This window comes from Erinaceus europaeus, chromosome 3 (genome assembly GCF_950295315.1).
Source record: "Erinaceus europaeus chromosome 3, mEriEur2.1, whole genome shotgun sequence".
Lineage (NCBI taxonomy): Eukaryota > Metazoa > Chordata > Mammalia > Eulipotyphla > Erinaceidae > Erinaceus > Erinaceus europaeus.
Window position 1 is genome coordinate 42,421,375 of NC_080164.1, and position 11,693 is coordinate 42,433,067.

Sequence of the window (11,693 nt, forward strand, 5' to 3'; positions counted from 1 at the left end):
CATACATGAAGACTTGGGTGAAGCAGAGCTGCAGATATTTTCTCTCTCTCTCTCTCTCTCTTTCTCTCTCTGTCTTGTCTCTCTGTCTCTCCCTTTTTCTATCCCCCTCTGTATCTCACTTTCTATGAAAGGAAGAAAGGAAAGAAGGAAGAAATCTAGTCCACTAAATTGCAGACACAACCATGATGCCAACCTGACTTCCCTGAGCAGACAACCTCACCAGTGTTTCCTGGAACCTCACCTCCCCAGAGCCCTACCCCACTAGGGAAAGAGAAACAGTCTGGGGGGGGGGGTGGATCAACCTACCAACATCCATGTTCAGTGAAGAAGCAAATACAGAAGCCAGACCTCCCACCTTCTGCACCTCATAAAGAATTATGGTCCATATTCTCAGAGGGATAAAGAATAGGGAAGCTGTGGTCTGGGAGGTGGTGCAGTAGATAAAGCATTGCTCAAGCATGAGGTCCTGAGTTCAATCCCCGGCAGCACATGTACCAAAGTGATGTCTGGTTCTTTCTCTCTCTCTCCTCCTGTCTTTCTCATTAATAAATAAATTAAATCTTAAAAAAAAAAAAGAATAGGAAGCTTCTAATGGAGGGGATGAGATACAGATAAGTTGCAAACAATAGGATTTCATCTTCCTTTATAGTTGAATAGTAGTCCATCATATATGTCTTCCTTATTTATCAGTCAATAGGCACTTAGGCTGTTTCCAATTCTGGTTGCTGTAAATAATGTAATAAACATGGGAGTGCATATATCTTTTTGGAATAGTAGATTTTCCCCCCCCTTATTATGTTATCACTGGGGCTCAGTATCTGCACAGCTTCAACTGCTCCTGGTGGCTGTCTCTCTTCCTTTTTGCCACGTGTATTACCACTGGGGCTCAATACCTGCATGACAAATTCACTGATCTGGTGACCGTTTCCCACCCCCCCTTTTTTTCTTCATAGAACAGAGAAATTGAGAAGAGAGAGGGAAAGCAAAAGATATATCTACAAACCTGCTTCACTGTTTGTGAAGCTTCCCCCCAAAAGGTGGGGAGTCGGAGCAAGATCCCACTCCTAGTTCATGGTAACCACGCTCAACTGGATGTACCACCAGCTAGATCTCCCCTTTTCCCTTCTTTTTCAAAAGAGGGTAAAAGAGATACAGAGACAGAGAGAAGGGGAGACACATACAATATTGCCTTCGCCACTCATGAAGCTTCCCCCTTGTAGGTGGGGACTGGGGGTTTGAGCCTGGGTCCTTGAGCATGGTTATGTGTGCTCTACTGTATGAGCCACCAGGCAACCTCAAACTTTTGCGTTTTGGGAGATAAATACCCAGAAATGGGATTAACTGGATCGTAAGGAATCTGTTTAAAGTTTTTGAAGAATCTCCATGCTGCTTTTTCATAAGGGCTGTACCAATTGATCAGAACATTCCTGCCAACAGTGTGTCAGAGTTCCCGTCTCCCCACAGCCTCACCCTCACTTTTTATCTTAGAGAATAGTCAACACTCACAGATATGATGTGATATTCACTGTAGGTTTGGTTTGCATTGCTTTGATAAGTGATGACAAGCATTTAGAATTTTTGTTTTCAGTTTCATGAAGAACATTTATTCAAACAAAGGAACAGAAGAGAAAGACACACTTTGAGGCATGTACAACCTAGAGAGAGGTTTTTTGTTTTGTTTTTTTGACTTTGTTCTTAAAAGACAGAGTTGTTGGGAGTCGGGTGGTAGTGCAGTGGGTTAAGTACACGCGGCGCAGTGCACAAGGACTGGAGTAAGGATCCTGGTTCAAGCCCCCGGCTCCCCACCTGCAGGGGAGTTGCTTCACAGGTGGTGAAGCAGGTCTGCAGATATCTATCCTTCTCTCTCCCTCTCTGTCTTCCCCTCCTCTCTCCATTTCTCTCTGTCCTATCTAACAATGAAGACATCAATAACAACAATAATAACTACTAATAACTATTACAACAATGAAAAACAAGGGCAACAAAAGGGAAAATAAAAAAAGACAGAGTTGTCGGGAGTCGGGCAGTAGAGCAGTGGGTTAAGTGCACATGGCACAAAGCACAAGGACCGGCATAAGGATCTCAGTTCGAGCCCCCGGCTCCCCACCTGCAGGGGAGTCGCTTCACAGGTTGTGAAGCAGGTCTGCAGGTGTCTATCTTTCTCTCCCCCTCTCTGTCTTCCCCTCCTCCATTTCTCTGTCCTGTCCAACGATGACGACATCAGTAACAACAGCAATGAAACAATAAGGGCAACAAAAGGGAATAAATAAATATTTTAAAAAATCACTAGAAATGCAAATCAAGACAACAATGAGATATCACTTCACTCCTGTGAGAATGTCATACATCAGAAAAGGTAACAGCAACAAATGCTGGAGAGGGTGTGGGGTCAAAGGAATCCTGCACTGCTGGTGGGAATGTCAATTGGTCCAACCTCTGTGGAGAACAGTCTGGAGAACTCTCAGAAGGCTAAAAATGGACCTACTCTATGACCCTGCAATTCCCCTCCTGGGGATATATCCTAAGGAACCCAACACATCCATCCAAAAAGATCTGTGTACACATGTTCTTGGCAGCACAATTTGTAATAGCCAAAACCTGGAAGCAACCCAGGTGTCCAACAACAGATGAGTGACTGAGCAAGTTGTGGTATATATACACAATGGAATACTACTCAGCTGTAAAAAATGATGACTTCACTGTTTTCAGCCGATCTTGGATGGACCTTGAAAAAATCATGTTGAGTGAAATAAGTCAGAAACAGAAGGATTCTAAACTGGTGCAGCCCTTCTGGAAGACTTTGTGAAGAATCCTTAAATAAAAAAGGACCTACTTTGTGATCTCACAAAAAAAAAAAATCACTAAAAAAAGAATTGTTGGGGAGTCAGGTGGTAGCGCAGCGGTTAAGCGCAGGTGGCACAAAGTGCAAGGACTGGAGGAAGGATGCCTGTTTGAGCCCCTGGCTCCCCACCTGCAGGGGAGTCACTTTACAGGCAGTGAAGCAGGTATGCAAGTGTCTTATCTTTCTCTCCCCCTCTGTCTTCCCTTCCTCTCTCCATTTCTCTCTGTCCTATCCAACAGCAATGACATCAATAACAACAATAATAATAACTACAACAATAAAAAAAGGGCATCAAAAAGGGAAAAATGAATAAAATAAAAATTTTAAAAAAGAGAGTTGTCAGGGGTTGACTTTTTAGTAGATAGACTAAAAAGATAGACTATCATGTTTATTAAAAAGTATGCAGTTAACACTGTGCTAGTTTGAAGTCTCCCTGTTAAAACGATGATCACAGCAGTTGTTAGAGAACTGACAATGTTGCCCTCTCAGGCCATTTATCAGCACTAGTCTATAAACAGATATCCTGCCTTAGGACTTGCCTGTCTTTTTCCTTCATCTGGAGTCTTCTGCAGCACTTGAACCACTGACCCAACAACCAAAGCTGTGGGACTAAAAGCCATTCCAGATCACCTCTCTCCCTCTTATCACCCTCCCACCTAGCTCCCATCTCCTCCCAGCCACCTTTCTCCTCTATCTGCAGTCCCATCCTCTTCTCATCTGTGTCTTGGTACTCAGAGCTCTGTCCATAACAGTCTTCCTCAACTTCTGCAGAAGTCCCATTTCTTCTTCCTCTTTTCTTTTTCTTTTTTTAAATATTTATTTATTCCCTTTTGTTGCCCTTGTTGCTTTATTGTTGTAGTTATTATTGTTGTTATTGCTGTCGTCATTGCAGAGAGAAATGGAGAGAGGAGGGGAAGACAGAGGGGGAGAGACAGACAGACACCTGCAGACCTGCTTCACCACCTGTGAAGCGACTCCCCTGCAGGTGGGGAGCCATGGGCTCGAACCAGGATCCTTAAGCCGGTCCCTGCGCTTTGCGCCACCTGCGCTTAACATGCTGCGCTACCGCCCTACTCCCTTCTTCTTCCTCTTTTCAAAGTGCACATTACAGCAATTAAAATGTTAGTTTCCGCAATAAAAATACATTTTTCATTGTACCAAGTACCAAGTCAGGACGATAGGGGAGAACTTTAAATGCATCTTTCTAAATAAATCTTTCAATAAATCTTCCTAAATGGAAGAAGGAAATCTGAAAGAGCCACATATTATGTCATTCCAGCTATAGTGTGGGGCCAGCAAGAAAGCTCACTTGGATAGTACACTTTGTCATGGGCACTACCAAGCTCTGAGCCCAGCCCCCATCACCCTGTAAGACTTCAGTGTTATAGTTCCTTTCTTTCTTTCTTCCTTCTTTCTTTCTTCCTCTTTTCTCCATCTATTTGAAAAAAAGAAAAAGAAAAATCATACTGGAGTGGTATAGACTCATGACAAAAACAAAGCAAAACCTCAACTATAGTGCAATCTGGAAAAGGCAAAAGTATGAAATTAGAAAAGATCAGTAGTTGCAGGGGCCTGGGGAGCAGGGATGAGTCAGATGGTCAGGGAAACTGTTCTGCATAACATAGAAAAGTCGTGACTTGGGAGTCGGGCGGTAACACAGCAGGTTAAGCGCAAGTGGCGCAAAGCGCAAGGACTGGCATAAGGATCCCAGTTCCAGCCCCTGGCTCTCCACCTGCAGGGGAGTCGATTAACAGGCAGTGAAGCAGGTCTGCAGGTGTCTATCTTTCTCTCCCCCTCTCTGTCTTCCCCTCCTCTCTCCATTTCTCTCTGTCCTATCCAACAACGACGACATCAATAACAACAATAACTACAACAATAAAACAGGGCAACAAAATGGAATAAATAAATAAGTCATGACTTATTTTTCAGTGCAAAAATGTGTTATAACCTGTGGGCTGAGTGTATTTGAAACTTATGGGTTGCAGCTTTCACTCAGGTTTCAACTAAAAGCAAGGCTGAGGAATCACGATGTCTTTGTAGAAATACTTCTAGTCAACTAGAAGGAAGTTAATTTCTAGCAGTCTAATTTCTTGATGGAATGAGTCTTCTTCTTCTAGCGTTTGCCCTTCTTCCGTAGCCAGTCAACAGCATCAGGTTGAGCCTGATGTAAAGTTTCGAGACCTCCTTTGAATCTGGAGAGGTGGCAGTCGTTGACTATGTGGGTCATAGTCTGTCTGGAGCCGCAGGGGCAGTTCGGCTCGTCTCTGGCTCCCCAGCGATGGAACATAGCGGCGCACCGGCCATGGCCTGTTCGATAGCGATTGAGGAGGGCCCAATCATAACGTGCTAGGTCAAAGCCGGGTTGACGCTTGCAGGGGTCTGTGATGAGGTGTTCGTTCTTTACCTCAGCTGACTGCCAACTCTGTTTCCCAGAGTCTGGAACAGAGAAGTTCAGTGTGGGCGTAGGAGACCAGATTGGATGACGAGACGTCAAGCGTTGGACAGGGTGGGCGAAGATATCCGCGTATATTGGCAGGTCCGGTCGAGCGTAGACATGGGAAATGAACTTAGATGATGCCGCATCCTGACGAATATCTGGCGGGGCGATGTTGCTAAGAACTGGCAGCCATGGAACCGGGGTGGAATGGATGGTTCCAGAAATTATCCTCATGGAGGAATATAATTTGGAATCGACCAAGTGGACATGGGGGCTACGGAACCATACTGGGGCACAGTATTCTGCAGTGGAATAGCATAATGCCAGAGATGATGATCGCAGTGTGGAAGCGCTCGCGCCCCATGAGGAGCTGGCCAGTCTTGCAATGATGTTATTCCTCGCGCCCACCTTTGCTGCAGTTTTTATGAGATGTTTGTGAAATGACAGGGTGCGATCGAGAGTAACGCCAAGATAGACTGGCTGGGCTTCATGCCAGATTCTCGTATCTCCAAGCTGCACATTAAGTTCACGCGAGGCCGAGGCATGGTGTAGATGGAAAACAGATGATACCGTTTTTGCAGTGCTAGGGATTAGTCGCTATTTTTTACAGTAATCAGATATCAGAGACATGTCTTTCGTGAGTGTTTCCTTGAGGATGTCGAACTTGGATGCCTGAGTAGCACAGCAGATGTCATCGGCATAGATGAACTTCTTGAAGTTTCTAGAAGGAATGAGTTACAGCCTGCAACACCATGAAGTATCAGTTCTCATCTGACTTCATTCAGGACATTTCTCTTCTCATAAACCTTTCATTACCTATTCAGAACCTTTATTTTAGGCCCTCAATTGGGAACTCTTATCATTATCTATGCTCTATTCCCTTGGTCTATTAGAGTCTCTTGTCTTCTTATCTTCTTTTTTTTTTAATATTTATTTTATTTATTCCCTTTTGTTGCCCTTGTTGTTTTATTGTTGTAGTTATTATTGTTGTTGTCGTTGTTGCATAGGACAGAGAGAAATGGAGAGAGGAGGGGAAGACAGAGAGGAGGAGAGAAAAATAGACACCTGCAGACCTGCTTCACCGCCTGTGAAGTGACTCCCCTGCAGGTGGGGAGCCGGGGTTCGAACCGGGATCCTTATGCCGGTCCTTGTGCTTTGCGCCACCTGCGCTTAACCCGCTGTGCTACAGCCCGACTCCCTATTCTTTTTTTTTTTTTTTAATTTTTTAAGAAAGGATTAATTAACAAAACCATAGGGTAGGAGGGGTACAACTCCACACAATTCCCACCGCCCAATCTCCATATCCCACCCCCTCCCCTGATAGCTTTCCTATTCTCTATCCCTCTGGGAGCATGGACCCAGGGTCATTGAGGGTTGCAGAAGGTGGAAGGTCTGGCTTCTGTAATTGCTTCCCCGCTGAACATGGGCGTTGACTGGTCGGTCCATACTCCCAGTCTGCCTCTCTCTTTCCCTAGTAGGGTGGGGCTCTGGGGAAGCTGAGCTCCATGACATATTGGTGGGGTCTTCAATCCAGGGAAGTCTGGCCGGCATCCTGATGGCATCTGGAACCTGGTGACTGAAAAGAGAGTTAACATACAAAGCCAAACAAATTGTTGAGCAATCCTGGACCCAAAGCTTGGAAAAGTGGAGAGGAAGTATTAGGGAGGTACTCACTGCAAACTCTAGTGTACTTCTGCTTTCTTACTTTGGTGCCATAATCCAAACTCAGTCAATTTCTGCTTTGCGTTTCTACTTCTTTTTTTTTTTTTTACATGCATAACATTCCCCAGATTCCCATTTAACAATACAACCCCCACTATTTCATTCATCATTTTTCATGGACCTGTATTCTCCCCACCCACCCACCCACCCCAGAGTCTTTTACTTTGGTGTAATACTCCAATTCCATTTCAGGTTCGACTTGTGTTTTCTTTTCTGATCTTGTTTTTCAACTTTGGCCTGAGAGTGAGATCATCCCATATTCATCCTTCTGTTTCTGACTTATTTCACTCAACATGATTTTTTCAAGGTCCATCCAAGATCGGCTGAAAACGGTGAAGTCACCATTTTTTACAGCTGAGTAGTATTCCATTGTGTATATATACCACAACTTGCTCAGCCACTCATCTGTTGTTGGACACCTGGGTTGCTTCCAGGTTTTGGCTATTACAAATTGTGCTGCCAAGAACATATGTGTACACAGATCTTTTTGGATGGATGTGTTGGGTTCCTTAGGATATATCCCCAGGAGGGGAATTGCAGGGTCATAGGGTAGGTCCATTTCTAGCCTTCTGAGAGTTCTCCAGACTGTTCTCCACAGAGGTTGGACCAATTGACATTCCCACCAGCAGTGCAGGAGGGTTCCTTTGACCCCACACCCTCTCCAGCATTTGCTGCTGTTACCTTTTCTGATGTATGACATTCTCACAGGAGTGAAGTGATATCTCATTTTTGTCTTGATTTGCATTTCTCTGACAATCAGAGACTTGGAGCATTTTTTCATGTGTTTCTCGGCCTTTTGGATCTCTTCTGTGGTGAATATTCTGTCCAAGTCCTCCCCCCATTTTTGGATGGGGTTATTTGTTGTCTTGTTGTTGAGTCTGGCAAGCTCTTTATATATGTTGGTTATTAAACTCTTATCTGATGTATGGCATGTAAAGATCTTCTCCCATTCTGTGAGGAGTCTCTTGATTTGGGTAGTGGTTTCTTTTGCTGTGAAGAAGCTTTTTAATTTGATGTAGTCCCATAGGTTTATACTTGCCTTAGTCTTCCTTGTAATTGGATTCGTTTCATTGAAAATGTCTTTAAAATTTATGCGGAAAAAAGTTCTGCCAATATTTTCCTCTAAGTATCTGATAGTTTCTGGTCTAACATCCAAGTCCTTGATCCACTTGGAATTTACTTTTGTAAATTTAATTTTGTAAATAGTTCTAGTTTATCTATCTCTTCATTTAGCTCCCTTATGTCTTTACTGATTTTCTGCCTGGATGATCTGTCAAGTTGAGATAGTGGGGTGTTGAAGTCCCCTACTATGATTGTGTTACTGTTAATATATTGCTGTAGCTCTTTCAGTAGAAGTTTGATGTATTTAGATGGCTTCTCATTGGGTGCATAGATATTAATAATTGTGAAGTCCTCTTGATTGACTGATCCTCTGAGCATTAAGTAGTGTCCATTCCTATCTTTTTTAATCTCATCTATTTTAAAGTCTATCATGTCAGATATGAGAATAGCTGTTCCTGCCCTTTTTTGTGGGCCATTGGCTTGAATGATAGTTTTCCATCCTTTCACTTTAAGTCTGTGTTTGTCTTGTTGCGTTAGGTGAGTTTCCTGTAGACAACATATTGTTGGGTTGTGTTTTCTGATCCATCTTCCTACTCTGTGTCTTTTAATAGGTGAATTCAGGCCATTGACATTTATTGATATCAAAGATTGAAGATATTTTAACGCCATTCTTGTAGAGTTTTAGAGTGTATTGATATATGTCCTATTTGTGGTGGTCTGACTATTTATAGGAGACCTTTCAGAACTTCTTTCAGGGCAGGCTTGGTGATGGTTGCTTCCTTCAACTGTTGCTTGTCTGAGAAGGTTTTGATGCTTCCATCTAGTCTGAATGACAATCTAGCAGGATATAGTATTCTTGGCTGAAAGCCTTTCTCATTGAGCACTGGATAGATATCTTGCCATTCTCTTCTGGCCTGTAGTGTTTGTATGGAGAAGTCTGCTGCTAATCTTATGGGTTTTCCTTTGTAGGTGACTCTTTGTTTTTCTCTTGCAGCCTTCAGGATCCTTTCTTTATCCTTATTCCTTTCCAATCTAAGTATGACATGTCTTGGTGTCTTTAGGTCTGGGTTAATTCTGTTTGGGACCCTCTGAGCTTCTTGAATCTTTATGTCTTTGGTGTTGTCTAGACTAGAGAAATTTTCAGCTATTATGGCCTGGAGAATGCTTTCTTCCTCCCCTTCTCTTTCTTCCCCTGGTAAGCCAATAATGCGTATATTGTTTCTTTTGAAGTCATCCCATAGGACTCTGTTGTTGTTTTCAGCATCTCTTAATCTCTTTTTGAGATCTCTTACTTCTTTTTTAGTTGTCTCTAATTCATCCTCAATCTTGCTAATTCTGTCTTCAGCCTCATTGATTCTATTCTCTCTGCCCTCTACTGTTTTCTGGAGTTCATCTATTTTGTTGCCCTGCTCTGATACTGTTTTAGCTTGTTCAACTAGTTGCCTTCTTAGCTCAGCGATTTCAGCTTTCAGCTCTCTAATAACCATGAGATTATTAGAATTTTCTTCCATATTCTCATTTGTTGTTCCTGCATTTCTGATTACAATTTTTTCAAATTCTTTACTCACTCCTGTTATTATTTCCTTGGCTAATGTTTGGATGTTGAACTCGTTATTTTGTGCTTCAGCCTCTGGAGGACTTTTAGTTGGACTCTTGTCCTGGTTCGAGTCTCCAATATTTTTTCTTGTTGTTTTAACCATTTTATATAAGTTAACAGTTTTTTCAATCCCTGAGTTGGAGTTCAGTGGTGTAAAAGCCTTTTTTTTTTTCCCCTGTAGGCTATGGGAGCCTGAGGGCTTTTAAACTATCAATAGGCTTCTTAGCTTAATCACTGACTCCTGACCAAGAGATAAAGCAGGGTGTGGCAGAGATAATCCAGTGGTTATGCAAAGAGACTTTCACAGCCCCTCAGCTATGCCACCGAGGTATAGGTCTTCTCCTGAGTTTCCCGGTTAGATCTCTGTACCCTGGTGTCCCTCCCTGTTGCTGCTCCAGATTCTGAGGGTAGTAGCAATGGAGACTCAGAGTTGCACTTGGTGAGTCTCTGGGGAGTCCTTTCCTCCCTTCAGCTGTCCCCTTGTTGGTGGAGCAGACTGGAGGTGGTGTCTCCACTGACAAACTGTGGAACTGTTAGCAGTCACTTAATCTCTCCTTAGGCCCCTCTCTCCTCTCTGTCACCAGCCACGCGTATTTGTACTCACGGGTGATTTACTGGGTTTCTGTGGTCATTCTAGTCCTGTCTTGTTTCCGTCCGGGTGGTCTCCTTTGGTATTCCTAGTTGATCCGGGAGAGGAGAGGAGAGGAGAGAAAGCGATCTGCTGCTCGTAGCTCCACCTCCGGAAGTCGAATCCCTTCTTTTTTTTTTTTTTTTAAGACTTATTTACTATATATGAGAGAGTTTTACACGATTGAGAGAGGGAGGAGAGAAGGGAGTAAGAAGCCTGTCCAAACCACTCCAGCATTTGAAGCCCCGTGTATCAAAGCAGGAACCTCAGGCATGGAAGTTCAATACCATTTGAGCTATTTTTCCAGCTGCATCCCTTTATTTTTTCATGTTAAAGAACACAAAATCTACTTTATTTATTTATTTATTTTTTAAATGCTTTTTAAAATTTTATTTATTTTCCATTTTTGTTGCCCTTGTTGTTTTATTGTTGTAGTTATTATTGTTGTTGTTGTTGGATAGGACAGAGAGAAATGGAGAGAGGAGGGGAAGGTAGAGAGGGGGAGAGAAAGATAGACACCTGCAGCCCTGCTTCACCGCTTGTGAAGCGACTCCCCTGCAGGTGGGGAGCCAGGGTCTCAAACCGGGATCCTTTCTCTGGTCCTTGTGCTTTGCGCCACCTGCGCTTAGCCGCTGCGCTACTGCCTGACTCCCCATCTTTTATTTCTTGCTGAGGACTTATTGCTAGTCTTTGACTTTAATGTTGACTATTTTTCTTTTTTTAACTAGAGCACTGCTCAGCTCTGGCATATGGTGGTGCAAGGGATTGAACCTGGGATCTGAGAGCCGCAGGCATGAGAGTCTGTTTACATACTATTATGCTATCTCCCCTTGCATCTTTGTTTTATTTTATTTTCATTTTCAGGGACTCACTACTCCAGACAGATTTTTTTTCCCCCAAGTAAAAAGAGAAAGACTGAGAAAGACAGAGAGGGGAAGATACCTCAGGGTAAAGCTGAGCTCCTCCCAGTACATAGTATTCCTGTGTGTTGTACTGGGGGCTCAAACCTGGGTCAAATCATAGTGAAGCAGGAGCTCTCTAAGGTAACCTATCTCACCAGCCCCCAGTCTTTGAATTATTTTGTTGTTTGTTACCAGAGTACTACTCAGCTATGGCTTATGGTGGCACTGGGGATCAAACCTGGGATCTTTGGTGCCTCAGGCTTGAAAGTCTCATTATGTTATCTCCCCAACCATCTTTTTTTTTTTAATTAGTGACTTAATACTGATTTACAAAACTATGATGAGGCCACCAGCAGCCAGAGGAAAATATGGCACAGTTGAGAGGCTGGTGTGTCACAGTTTTGACTTTACCAAACAGCTACCCTGCAGTTATCCAGCAGCTAAACTCATGAGGGAGGTTTTGGAAATCATTGACTTTTCAGTCATAGTTGAGGTCTGGTGAC